This window comes from Rhinolophus sinicus, chromosome 3, assembly GCF_057876585.1.
Source record: "Rhinolophus sinicus isolate RSI-liver-muscle chromosome 3, RSI-T2T, whole genome shotgun sequence".
Lineage (NCBI taxonomy): Eukaryota > Metazoa > Chordata > Mammalia > Chiroptera > Rhinolophidae > Rhinolophus > Rhinolophus sinicus.
The window spans coordinates 65,865,335-65,879,315 of record NC_142503.1 but is presented as its reverse complement, the minus strand read 5'-3'; positions in this window follow the sequence as shown (position 1 = coordinate 65,879,315).

The following is a 13,981-nucleotide window of genomic DNA, read 5'->3' as shown; positions in this document are numbered from 1 at the left end:
TCACTGTGGACCACACCGCTTCTAATGACCTCTGTATAATTCACCTCAGCTTCATCCAAATTAGGAGCTGACATTTTTTGGTAACACAAATCACAGCTTCTTGTCAGTAAAAGAACCCCAGTGGGGAAAATTCAGACTGCTGGGAGGCTCAGTACGCTGCTAACTTTGTTGTTTTTGTACAGATTTGAGAGAATCTAAGAGTTTGCCACCTTTATGTTGGCACATACATACATATGTTTATTGATGAAGTTGATTTTTTCATCAACCCAGGTATTTCCTGGGCAAGCAGGAAAGGAGAACTTTCTGATGATTTTCTCCTGGGTGGTTTGATATGAATTAACAATAAAAATGCATTAAAAATGCTTTTGGTTCAATTACTTTTTCAGTCATGATCTTCCAATGATAACTATGAGACTAAAAAAGGAATCAAACTGTTTTCTTTCAAATTTTTAAACACATTTTTGGAACTTAAAAAATATTTTCCCTTTGAGAACTGTGAGACCCTTTTTCCTTTTAGTCTTTCCCTGTTGTGGGAGTGAATATCAATAATCAGAGGCTCAATTTTGCTTCCTTAGTGTGCAGAAGTTGTTGACTTCAAGGCAATCTGAGATGAAGCTGAGCCATGCACTTATAAAGGCAGAAGAAAGCAAGACCCAGAATGGGACCAAGTGATGTTGGAAGACATAGCTGAACTTTAGATATTTCAACCCAGGCTTTCCCTTTCTCTTCATACAACATAAGAAAATTTACTGATTATGTCTTTACATGGGTAAAAATTATGCAAATGTCCTGAATACTAAGAATTCTAGCTAGAAAGGTTCTAGATGCCACCTATTTTGTTGCATGATATTTTCTAGTAGATAGACTCTCTTTGAAGAAATTGGCTGGTGGCTCATTACTAACATTTTTTTCCATAGAATAGTTTTTACTTTACAGCCTGAGAAATATCTATGGTTAAGTTCTATTTAAGTTTAGGAGTCTTTAGAGACACTGCCTAATTAATTAGACTTGTTTTAATGTATTATAAAATCATTTCAGTAAAGTGATACTAAAATAGTGCAGTCTTCATCATGCTTAGAGATTTCTATAATAAGATATTGTTATATCTTGCTTTACCTAGCTAAAATTCTTAAATGAGTGGAGTTTTAAAATGTAACTGTCTTTTCTGAGAAGGAATTAAATCAACAAAGCTGCTAATTAGGGAGTAAAATTCTTAAAAAATCAGCTTAGAATGTTTGCCTTGATCAGTACATACCCAGTACTTGTCTTCCAGGTCTTCTGTATCTATCACTCTCTCTAAAATCGTTGATGTGGACAGAGATTGCCCTGATGCCTGCAATATACAAAATCAAAAGAACGATTATATGATAATCACTTACATTCTATTGACGAAAGCAAGACGAATATTAATATATTTTTAAAAGACTTTAAATAAAAATGAAGTGAAAAAAAAAAAGAGCTTAAGTTAAGACTATGATAATGAGAAAATCAAATCTAAGCAGTCATGATCACCCATGACCTAAAAAGTAGATAAAACTGGGTTCAGTGTTTGCCAGAATTCTTTTATTATTTTTTAGCTTTCCAACTTAATAAAAATGTAGTTATGACAGATCAATAAAACAGGCTTGTCTACTTCTCACAGTGTCACACAAGTGGTCTCAGTTAATAGCAAGAAAGAAAATTAATCTATTCATTCAGGGGCATCTGGTATTACTAGCAGTGTGAAAATTAACATTCAGAATCTATCTTCCTTATTAGAACTTTTTCTAAGAGCCATTGGGAATGCTACAATTTTAAATATAAATACATGTTAAAAGTCATAAGCCAATATTTAGGAGTCAAAATCAAATGCTAGCGCAATGAGCCCCATGGGGTTATACACATTAGTTACTGCATTGAAATTTTACTATTGCTTAAAATAAGAAGGCTGGAGCTTAAAAGTATTTGCTGATAGTGCAGAAATTATTGTTGAAGTCATATTGTAACTATGGCATCTAATTACTCATGAGTAGAAGTTAAATGGTTTATATATTTTCAAAATGAATGATTCATATAATCTATCCAATAGTTCACTATTTCATTCATCTGTCGTGTACTGAGAGTTTGCATTGTATATACTCTAATATTGATAGATATATTCTAATATCAAGATGATTATGAATAGTGAAATAAACATTTAACATTCTTTTACTGATTCTATTTTACACTTACTCTGTGCTAAGCATTGGGCTTAGAATTAGGTATATAAGAAGAAGCATGCAGAAACGGACAATTACAAGGCAAAGAACTTCAAATTCATTTTTGAGAATGTACAAACAGGGATCTAGTGTAAGAGATTAGCTGAATACGTCCATGATATGAGTAAGTAATCTAAATATCTGTATGAATGTTTTCTATTAATTAAGTAAAAGAAAATAAAAATTCTACTTTAGGCAGTTGAAGAGAAGTCCTTAGAACAACATCATGATTTAAGTGTTGTATTTGTAAAGTTACATAGGTTTCAAGTGTACAATTCTGTAATACATCATGTATATATCATGTGTTCACCACCCAGAGTTAGTTCTCCTTTCATCACCATATATTGGATATTTTGAATATTATTTTGTTATACGTTAGGTCCTATTAAAATTCTATGAAGGAAAAAAAGTATTGTATTTGTGGCCTTAATTAAGCCAAGTAATTCTGTTGTTGAGAAGATACATAAGAAATTCTTTATAAATTAGTTGTCTTCATAATTTTATTAATCTTGCGAGGGGGAAACAGAGATGAGGGTATATAGGTAGAGAGGACAGTATCAGTTACATTTAAAAATGCCTAACAAAGCAGCATTTTTGCAGGATAAGAGTTGGTGACTGTCTTTTCAAAGATGTTTTACATTTCTGAAATATAATGTCGATTTTTAATTACACAATACAATATGATACATTCATATCAAAAAGAAAGTGCTGAAAATTATTTTTGTAGGTCTTCCTTATACTTATAATTAAATATTTGTGAGCCATAATTAAAGTAAAATATAAAGTTATTTACTGGTAAGTCAGGTTGTCATTGTCTCTTGTATTTCACCACAAAAAGTACACTGATCATTTCATAAAATATCTAAAAGTTGAAAGTGTCAAATAATTTTTATTTTGCTAGCATGAATAAACATGCTATCAACCATGAAGATATACAATAGCTTCAAATTAAATAAGCAAATCAAATCTATAGATATTCATTGAAGACCTTCTATGTGTAATAGAATCTGTAAATACTGAGCACAAGTCAGTCCTGAATTTTTTATGTTGACAAAGGGTTTTCAAGCGGCCATGGATCTCAGGATGAATATATTTTTGTTGTGTTATGATGGTTTCTCTTTGCTATCTGTTTATTAGATGTAGCTACCATCAAAATGAGAAGATTCACGTCTGCTAAATATGAAAATAGTACATTCACAATCTGCTAAATATGAAAATAAACAAATAGGAAATCAAATGTATTATGTAGTGGAAAGAATAATGGGCTCATTTAAACTTTGTACTAAATTATAATATTTTTGTGATGATGAAACACTATCTTGGTTTCTCCATTTCAAAATAAGGAGTTTGTTAATATCCAATATCTCTTTGATAAAAATTATTTTATAAATACAGATGAAGCCAGAAATGTAACTGTGTTATCATAGTCAGACCTACCAAATTTTCCTGTATTTGGTCTTAACCCATAATAAGTAGATATTAAACTTCTTATCCAATATTTTCTACATACATTTTTATAGCAACCTGGGCAACACAGATCATCTTAGACTTCACTAGAAAATACAAACATTTCCTAAAAGTGACTGGATGTGCATACGAGTATAGCATCTGTACTCTGTCTTAGTAGTCAATAAATAAAAACTATACCTGATATTCCATAATTTTGTTTGAATGCTTGATGGACCATGAATTGAATAAAAGTGATTAAGCAGTAACAGCATAAAGTAACACTGTAAGGAAAAGGGAGCATAAGTAGAAGGGAGCATATGATTAGCCCTGGTGCTACCCATTGTTTTTTTTTTTTTTAATCAAAAGTGTCATCCATGGGATGTATCCAGACCTAGTCTATATCAAGAGTTCTCAAAGATTTTGAGAAGTGCTAGTTTTTATTTCCATGAAGATTTGAAATCTCTTTTCAGGGGGATAAGAAAGGAGGTACTAAATAGAAAAGCGAGTAGTGGAATTATAGAATAGAATAGCGTAAAATTTGCCCTGTGGGCTCTCTGTCTACTGGCAAATGACACTGAGCATGGTCCTTGGCTGGAGATCAAGCAGGGAAATCTTCAAGCTCTATCAGCAGAGTCCGATTTTCTTGTTGGAAACTTGTCCCATGCCATGATTATGTCACATTTTTGGCAATAATATTTTATTTCTAATGTGATAAACTATGTAGAAAAGAACTTTGTTCAACATATTTTATTAAATACATATTTTTTTAAAAACACAAATCTGGAAAATCCTTCCTTCCTCTTCCCTTTCTCCCTCCCTCCCTCCCTCCCTCCCTCCCTCCCTCCCTCCCTCCCTCCCTCCCTCCCTCCCTTCCTTCTGTAATTTATTGAGAACCTATTATTTCCAAGAAACACGGAACTCTAAAGCATTCAGAAAGATCTAAAAGACATGGTTCAGGTCTTGGGTAGAAGATGGGCATGCAAATACCTGTGCCACAAGCAGGTCATCTTTGTCACTGAATTAGCATAAAAACCTATGAGGATTCAGAAGTTAGAGGGATCCTTCCCAGCTGTAGTGAGCAGGAATCAGTCATTTCTCCAAGGAGTCCTTTTTTCCTTTTAGTGGACCATGGTATTTAGAAACCAAAATCTGACAGGGGATGCTGCCGCTTGTTTCCAGTACCTTGCAGTGGACAGAGTTAGAAAATGTATGTATGAATGTATGAATGTATATATATATATACACACACACATATATTACATTAACACATTTCATCTCTATTTTTAAATTTATATCTACATAAATTTAAAACCATAAGTTTATACTGATATCTCCAATTCCAATTAAAATTAGGCTTCATTTAAATTTCTCCCTTTTCTCATTATAACTTCCTTCCCTAACACTGAGAAACTTGGCTCTCACCATCATTACTATTATTAGGCCTGTGTCCCCTGTGTGTAACCAATCTTCCTTTGCAGCTCTTGGTCCCTCCTACATGCAGAAGCTTTCCTGATTCCAGCCATACTCTGACTTTTTGTGACCAGCCACCTTACCATGTGATGCCCTGCTCACCCAGGTCAGGCCACAACACCCTGCATCATTAGGTCAGCTGACATGTGGGTTACACAATAAATATTTGATTGATTAATGTACTCAATAGCACAATGTTTGGGGTTTTCACAGAGCAGCATATTGTCACAAGAACAGCAGTTTCCTGTAATGTTAACAATTTAAGTTTTATTTCTGTGTTAAAATTACATTATGTTAGTGTCAAACTCAAGTCCAGTTATTTCATTCCAGACAATGGAAATGAAGTATGCAAATATATTTTGGATGATGAGGCTTGAAAATCCCTGGGATCAATAAAGAGGAAGGAAAAGGATTTTCTGTTGACATTTTAAACTGACTCTTTAATAATTTAATTCTCCCTGGCTTGTAAAAGAAAAACAGATGAGGTGTTTGAAGTTACATGTAAAAGAATGCAAAGGATACAGAGGGGAGAATAAAGAGATTTAAAAAAATCCTTTGGTTAATTCATGCTATTTCCTAGCCACAGCTTCATATACAAGTAGGAAGAAAAAAAAAAAGTGAGAAACAAATTATTCTTAAATAATCTTGTAGAGTTTAAGTATTGGCAAAAATGCTCTGCTTATAGAAAAAAATAGTAGAAAATTAAGATGTATAAAAAATTTTATGTTACATATTTAACTTGAGAGAGAAAGCCTAACTAACATAGGTTGCAATCACATACTAATAACAACCAACATCTGTAAACAAGAATAACATTGATCAATGTGTTATCAGTGAAATGTCAATGATTTGGTGATAGCCAGGATATTCATGCCAATTTATTGTGGGCAAGGGATTTTAAAACTGCAGATTTTTAGTTATAAAATAGTCACAGAGATGAATAGAGAATACAGTCAATAATGTAATAACTATGTATAGTGCCAGATGGGTACTAGACTTATCGGGGAGATCACTGAATAAATTATATAAATGTCTAACCACTATACTGTACACCAGAAACTAACATAAAATAATACAGAATGTGAACTGTAACCTAAAAAATAATAATAATTAAAAAAATTACAGATCTTTCATTGGTATCCCCATTTGCCTTTTCCTTGCTCCGACAGACTCAGTTTACTTGGAGTATAATTATTAGTAGCACACTTTAATTCTGGAAAGTGTTCCAGCATGGATTATACATTTTATGGTCATCTTAACCTGAGGTAGAATTTGGAGGTAGAAAGCTGAGGGATCCCAGCTCTTCTTGTCACTTTGACCTACAGGAAATAAGGCAATTTCAAGTAAACCATTCAGAGCCACATAGGCCTAGTTCCTCTCTGGACTACATATGAATGCAAATTGGACCAATCAGCTGCATTTTACACCAGCTGTAACTTCTGGGTGGTCTTTAAAGAAAACCCCATTTAGAGTCTATTTCAATGATGCAAGGGAAGTTTCACAGACTGCTAAAAAGGAGGGTGGGAGGTCTGCAGTTGAAAGACAGGGTTCAATCACGATATTACGGACAGCAGGAGAAAACCTTTTTTAGCTACAGCTGTCACCTGAAACTTCAGCCACAAGTTACTCACCAATATACTTTGTTCATAGCATTCTACTATTTCCCCATAATATCGAGATATATTCTGAACGCCACGTTATTCAAGATGGTGTCATGGATTTAAAATGTAATTTAGCACTCTTTGTTCACAGTATTTAATGTTGACAAAATATGCTGTCAATGCTGCCTTTTGTGCAATGAAGGGAAAACAAGATTTAATAGGATTTCATACCTGAGTTGTGTGATTCAATGCTAATACAATATGCTCAGGTGCAAAATTATTAGTAATATAATACTTTCACATTGAGTATTAAGATAGGAATGGGATTTCTGTCTGTCAAGATTAACTGAAAAATTCAAGACTTGATTGTGAAATATAATATAAAGTTTAAAGACCATCTTGTCTGATCAAATCCACAGAGAGAAAAGTTTATGTATACAAATAAGAAATATTTGATGCAACAACACTTGATCATAAAGACACTGTGAAATCTTTAATCCATCTTGGATGAAGTGAGGAAAAACATATGATGAGGTGGAGTCAAGATATGGGAAATGGAAAAATAAGTACAAAAGATGAGAGAAAGAAAAATCAAAGCAAACAAGAAGGAAAATACAGTGGCTGAGAGCCTCCAAGGATGAAACAAAAAAGAAGGAATCAAGCAAGAAATATGAAGGCCACTGCTCCAAATAAAGCAGTAGTGTAATAATTTGCATTTTCTTGTTTACAAAGAACTGACTTTTCAAGAGATAGTTTTGGAAATAGGGTCTTGGAATTACTTTTTTACATTTTGATCAATGCTTTGGGGTATGGAAAAGCAAAGTTACCAAGGGTTACCCATTTGTCTCACATGTATCTTCTACATCTTCTGTGAAGACAGTGATCTCCTCGCTCAAGGCTTTGCCTACCAGCTAAAGCTTGTCAGCTCTTCAAGCATCAGGCAAGTTGGAGTTTTGGAGACAAATAGGATGGCTGGTTTGGGTGTCAACTGACTCTTTTATTGGCCCAAAAAAGTTTTTGCTAAATACTGAAAATAAAATGTACACTTGTTTACATCTTGGCAAACCAATAATAAGAGCTAACATTACCCTCACTTGAATACATCATATCATTCTGTCCCATGGATATGGACTCACTGTAACAGTGAATTACTTTCAGAAGTTACACTAAAAATGGGAGTTTCTTTGTGTACAACCCCTGTTCAAAGAGTTATACAATCACAGAATTTTGGAGGAGAGGGATTCTTAGATATCTGCTATGCCAGAAGGATTTGCCCACATGGTATTTATTCCACTGCTCCATAAATCAACAATCTCACAAAGTTTGAGAAAACATGGAAGCCCCGTTACTTAGTCTGCTCTGTTGAAGGGTAGTAGAATATGCCATCCCCCAAAGCTACCCCTTTGAATATGGATTATTTTGAGGTAAAGGCTATTGAGAACCAGCATATGCAGGAAAAGATCCAAAAACAAGCTCAAGTTTCCCTTTCATAAAGGAAATTTCCATGGAAAGGTGTCTCCCTTTCCCATACCAGGAGGACTCTTAATGACTTTTATCAGGGGAAAAGACACTGACTCAAATATGCGTAACAAAACTTATTGAATAACCCATACCACCACACTTTTCCGGGTCACCTTTCCATAACTTGCCTTCCCTATCCAGAAGCTCAAAAAACCTTTTCTTTTGTTTAGCCCAAGATGATATATAAACCCAAGTTCTAACCAGCCTGTTGAATTACTCATTACTGGGTGCGCTCATGTGCATGTGTGATGCACAAATGAATCAACTTCTGCTTGTCATTCTCTTGCTAATTTGTCTTTTGCCGGTCTAATTTATAGGGCTTCAGCTGTAGAACCTAATATGGGAAAAGGAAAAATATTTTTTTTCCTTCCTTACAAAATTCACCAGTATTTACTTCTCTGTACATACCCAGTAAAATATCATCAAAAAGCTTATGATTTATTCTCACACAAAGAATAAGACATTTTGTTTGGCAGCATAATGAAACTCTTTGCCAAACAGTCACTCTGGAAGCTCTGTGAAGATTATAGATCAGAGAGCAATATAGCTAAGAGGTGATGTATTGAAATGATCATATCATTAAATAATTCAATTTCCTCCCAAATACTGATATGCTCAAAGATACCATATTTTGAATATTTAAAATCATAATTATAACCAAAAACTGGTATTTCAAAGAAAAGACGGAAAAATTAAACAGTTTTTGTATATTTTTTGCTTAAATTTACAAACCAAAGCAACTTAATATTTACACGTAAATATATATTCCAAATTATTTTATTTGCCAATTTGATAATCAGTAGTGACTATCAGTGACCAAGAAGTGCATATAGATAAAATAAAACAGCCCAAACTGAATCTTGACGTCTTCCTTATTTCTTTCCCCATCCTTTAAACTGTTTTTTAAGAGAATATCTGAGAACCAACCTTCATTTGCATTTATAAAATTCAGAGATCGGGGGCCCATCAGAACTATGCAGTCATAATATCTAGCTTGTGATCATTTATTTTCAAGTCTTGCATATGATTCTTATGCCTTAATAATTCTGTTTTCCCCCCAAAATAACACCTAGTCAGACAATCAGCTCCAATGCGTCTTTTGGAGCAAAAATTAATATAAGAACTGGTCTTATTTTACTTATATAATATAAGATCCAGTCTTATATTAATTTTAACTCCAAAAGACACATTAGAGCTGATTGTCCGGCTAGGTCTTATTTTCAGGGAAACACTGTTGTTAATCTTCTTTTCAATAATTTCCTATTTTGCCTCCTTCTGGCAGCAAATCTACCTTAATCTTGTTATACTGCTTCATTCAACCACTTCCTGTCAACTTTCTCTGCTTATTTGCTCACCCTTAACACTACCTTTACATTAAAAATAATAATAATATTGATGTGCTATATAGTCACCGCCTTTACTTATCCCAGGTAGCCAACTGGCAACTTGCTGATAAAAAGGGAATGGGCCATGGGCTGTGGAAGATTCTGTACAGTCATCCCCCACCTCCAAAAAGCAAATCAAAAGGAATGTCCAGTCTTGGGCCAGTGCTATTATGCTCTCGAATGAAAGGACAGCTCATTAATTATTAATTGTCATGCTGCTGTGAATGGAGCAGAGTGGTTTCCAAAGAACACACCATTCTCCCTCCTTGATCATTGGCCACATTGTTCTTGCAGTGGAAGTTGCTTAGACCTCATTTCTGGGCATCAGTTAAGTCAGGTACACATGTAGTCAGGTAAAAAGAGTGGAGTGCAAGATAAAGGGATACCAGATGCAGAGTTTTAAGCAACATGATGTAGTGTTGTCTTTTGTGTTGAACCTTCTTTCAATATAACACAAACTCTTCTCCCATAAAGGGGGACTCCTGAGAGGCAAAGAAATCTTGGCTCCAAGGATTGTAGTTCTGAGTGCACTTACCCTGAGGAAGAATTTAACCATTTTTAGTATACTTTAAAATGTTGGTGGGGGGCTGCAACAGAAGGTTCCAAGAGATGGACAAGGGCCCTGAAAGTTCTAAAAGCCATTGTGTGATGGAGTGGGACCAATGGATTTTCATGGTGGGATAGGGGGAGAGGGAACATGAACAGTGAAAGGGTGTAAAGTAACAGAAGATAGGTGGAGTCCTAATAGTATAATTCAGGAACTGTATACTAAGAATGAAAGTAAAAATATCAGTGTTCATATTAGATGTCACCAAACAGAATGAAAATTTACTAAATTAGAATTAAAATTTAGGCAGTGATGTACGGGTAAGATTGCATTACCATGATTCTCAGAGGAAGTTCAAACACAATCAGACAAGACCTCTGTTTCCCCTTTTACCAAAAATATGGTACATTTTAAAATTTCTTTGTATCTCAAACTGTGTTGAGATATTGGTTAATTCAGTTCTTTTTCCTGAACTTAACTTTAATGTTATATTTTCACAATGACAACAAAGATCATCTCTTATCTCATAAATAAGGGACACATATGCATAAAATTGGTTTTCACAAGAGTCTTTTAAACTCTGTAGTAGATTTCTCCTTTTAATTTATGTGGATTCAAGTATGTCATGAGCCCATAATGTTCTCTAACACAACTTACAAAAAAGTCTGTTATTCCATGTCTAGCCTATTCTAAACATGTTAATCTATTTATCCCCATCCTTTCTGCATTAATAAAATAATTTCATTTGACTTTAGAATAAAATCTAAATCATTAAATAAAATAGATGTTAGGTAATATACAGGCTAAGTTCCATTCAATGTATAATATGTTGTCAAGAAATTAAATAAAAACTTAAAATATAGATAAATGGTAATACGCTTTAGGAAATAGTGCCATCTCTATTGATTTTTACTCCATACAAGACATAAAAGTCCCACCGTTCTCTCTGCCATTAATTAATTCATCGATTCAATTCAAATTGGGGGGTCTAAATTGTGCAAGATACTGTGCTAAGTGCTTAAAAACGTGCCAGGAAGAATTGCAAATGTTTTGATAAAACCAATATTAAACCATGCTGTAACACATAATGGGTGTTCAATAAATGTTAGTTGAATGAATGAATGAATGAATGAATGAATTTTCAGGGTTTTCTCTATCTAATTTTACCCTTACAACTTGATTTTGTCCCTCCACCTATTTGCCTTCCGAGTTATCCAAGAAAGAACAAAATAGAAACAAAAAACAACGATTAGTCTGATGTAATGTGTTATATTTTACCTATACTGGTCCATTCACTAGATAAATCATAAAAGATACTGATTTTTTGAAATATGGAGGGATTTTGTATCCTTTCAAGACCAGTTTCACTCTAAAACTAATCAGACTAACCAACCAGCAAAGTTAGACCTGCTTATGGAATATTTCACGTAGATTAAGTGGCCATGACGTTCAGCATTCTTTTATATTCCTGTCAAACTTGTCCACATTAAAGTTTTTGCTACATTTTCTCCTCAGAGAATATTTTTCTGATCAGCCCATCAGTGCCTCCGCTGATACCCTTTGGCACCTCATTTCTTTTGCTTTCCTTTCCCTCTCTCTTTCAGCATCTATTGTGTTTGGGGTAGATTTAATGGAAGGGATGGCAGGGTCAGCACATGTACAGACAGACTTTCCTTCCTTGGTTGTTGCTATTCCTAAGGCTAAAACTGATTGGCAATGCAAATGTTGGCTTTCTTTTGGAGCATACGTGTGAGTTCTTCAGGGAAGTCTGTCTGTGTGCTTGCTTTGTTTTCCCCTAATACTTGTAGAGGAGTTATTTAAAAACTTCAGTCACAAGAAAAATATTTGCAACATGCATAACATAAAGCTGCTTTCCCTTATGTTTGAACAATTCTTATAAATCAATTGGAATAAGATAAGTATCTAAATATGAACTTTAAAAATGAGTAAACAACATAAAAAGGAAATTCGAAAATAAGAAACACAAATGGCAAATACACATTTCAAAACATTTAAACAGATAATAATGAGAAAAACAACAACACTGCTTTGGGGACCTATTAGATTGCCAAAGGTTTAAAAACATAGTGTATGTTTAATGTTTTGGAAATGAGTATTCTTACAAACTGATGAACAAAAAATGGTTTGACAAATTAGCCATCAGCTTCAAAATATCCATGAATATGTGTATATTTGACTGAGAAATTCTACTTCTCTAAATTTATTCCTCCCGAAAATAGTCAGAAATATATGAAAAGATATACATGGGCATTACAGTATTTTCAATGGCAAAAATTTGCAAATACTTAAACAATAGTGGATTTGTCAAATAAAATGTAGAGTACCTATTCAATGTACTATTATAGAACTTTAAACATAACTGACATTTATCGAACATTTATTATGTGCCCGGTATTCTTATAACTTCGTTATATATATTGATTCATTTAATCCTTACAATGACCCTAAGGCAGGTGCTATTATGATAAACATTCTATAAATGAGAAAATTGAGTATCAAGTTGTTTAATCATCTTGTACAAGATCACAGAGATAGTCAATAAGACTGGGAATCAAACATAGGTAGTTTGAGCTCCAGTCTGATTCCAGAGCTTAACTACTATGACATACAACTTCTCCAATGTGAATAATAAAGTAATTGCACATTTAGTTGTTAATACAGACACACGTTTAAGACATGAAGTTGAGTAAGAAAAAAACTACCATATGTGTTGAATGAAACTATGTATATATTTAACATATTCTTGAATAATCTTGAGTGTATTAGAGTTCCCTAGCTCAAAGTATTAATCAGTGGTTATCTCTGGGTAATAAATAATAGATTTTGGGTGATCAGTTTTTCTTATTTTTTCTTTATGCACACGCAATCCTTGTGTTCATATGTAGGAATATGCAAAACTTAAGCAATAAAACAATACAACATAAAAATAAAACTTCTAGTTATCTTTCTGTGAACTATTGCTGGCCCGGTATGGTGCTGGCAGCTGTGCACTTCCAGCTATTGTGGGAGCTGTGATCCTATAGGAATTGAGTAAGGAGCTGGAGGAAGAGATCTGGGTCAATGATGAGCCTGGGGTTGTACATCTGGGATCCTACCATAAATACATGACAATGTTCAAAAACTAGTTGCCTTAAATAATTTTCACTGGGCTTATGTTTCTCTAAAAATAAACTCATAATAAACTATAGAATCCATACTTCCCCCCTTTTCTGTTGGGCATACATTGGCCCTTAGTGTGCTTATTGGTAAGTTGTTTTGGGTGCAGAGATCAATAATAATAATAAATACACAAAAATCTGTAATAATAATCATCATAATAAATTATAGCTTTCCCAATAACATATAATTATAAATGGGTTTAAGTTAGACTTTCATAAATTCTTGAGACTTTTGGGGAAAGAACACATCAGGGAATCATAACCTGTAACCGTGTTTTAACAACTTGTTAAATAGATTTTAACATTAAGAGGCAAAGGCTCATGTTCAAGAGTTGTCTAGATTTCACAGCAACTTGAAAAATCTATTGTCCCAAATCATTTTACAAGGGCAAATTTTCCATTAAGCATATTGAGAATCCTCTTAAAGATCATGATGCTGACTACTTTACTTCTAAAATAATAACTAATTTAAGAATAGATTGTAAAAAGCTGACATAACTGTTAGGAAGGGATTTTAGTGGGTACGTTCTCATCATTAATGACAGATTGGGCCATTACTGATCTTGGAGTTTTGACCTCTCTGCGGTTGTCT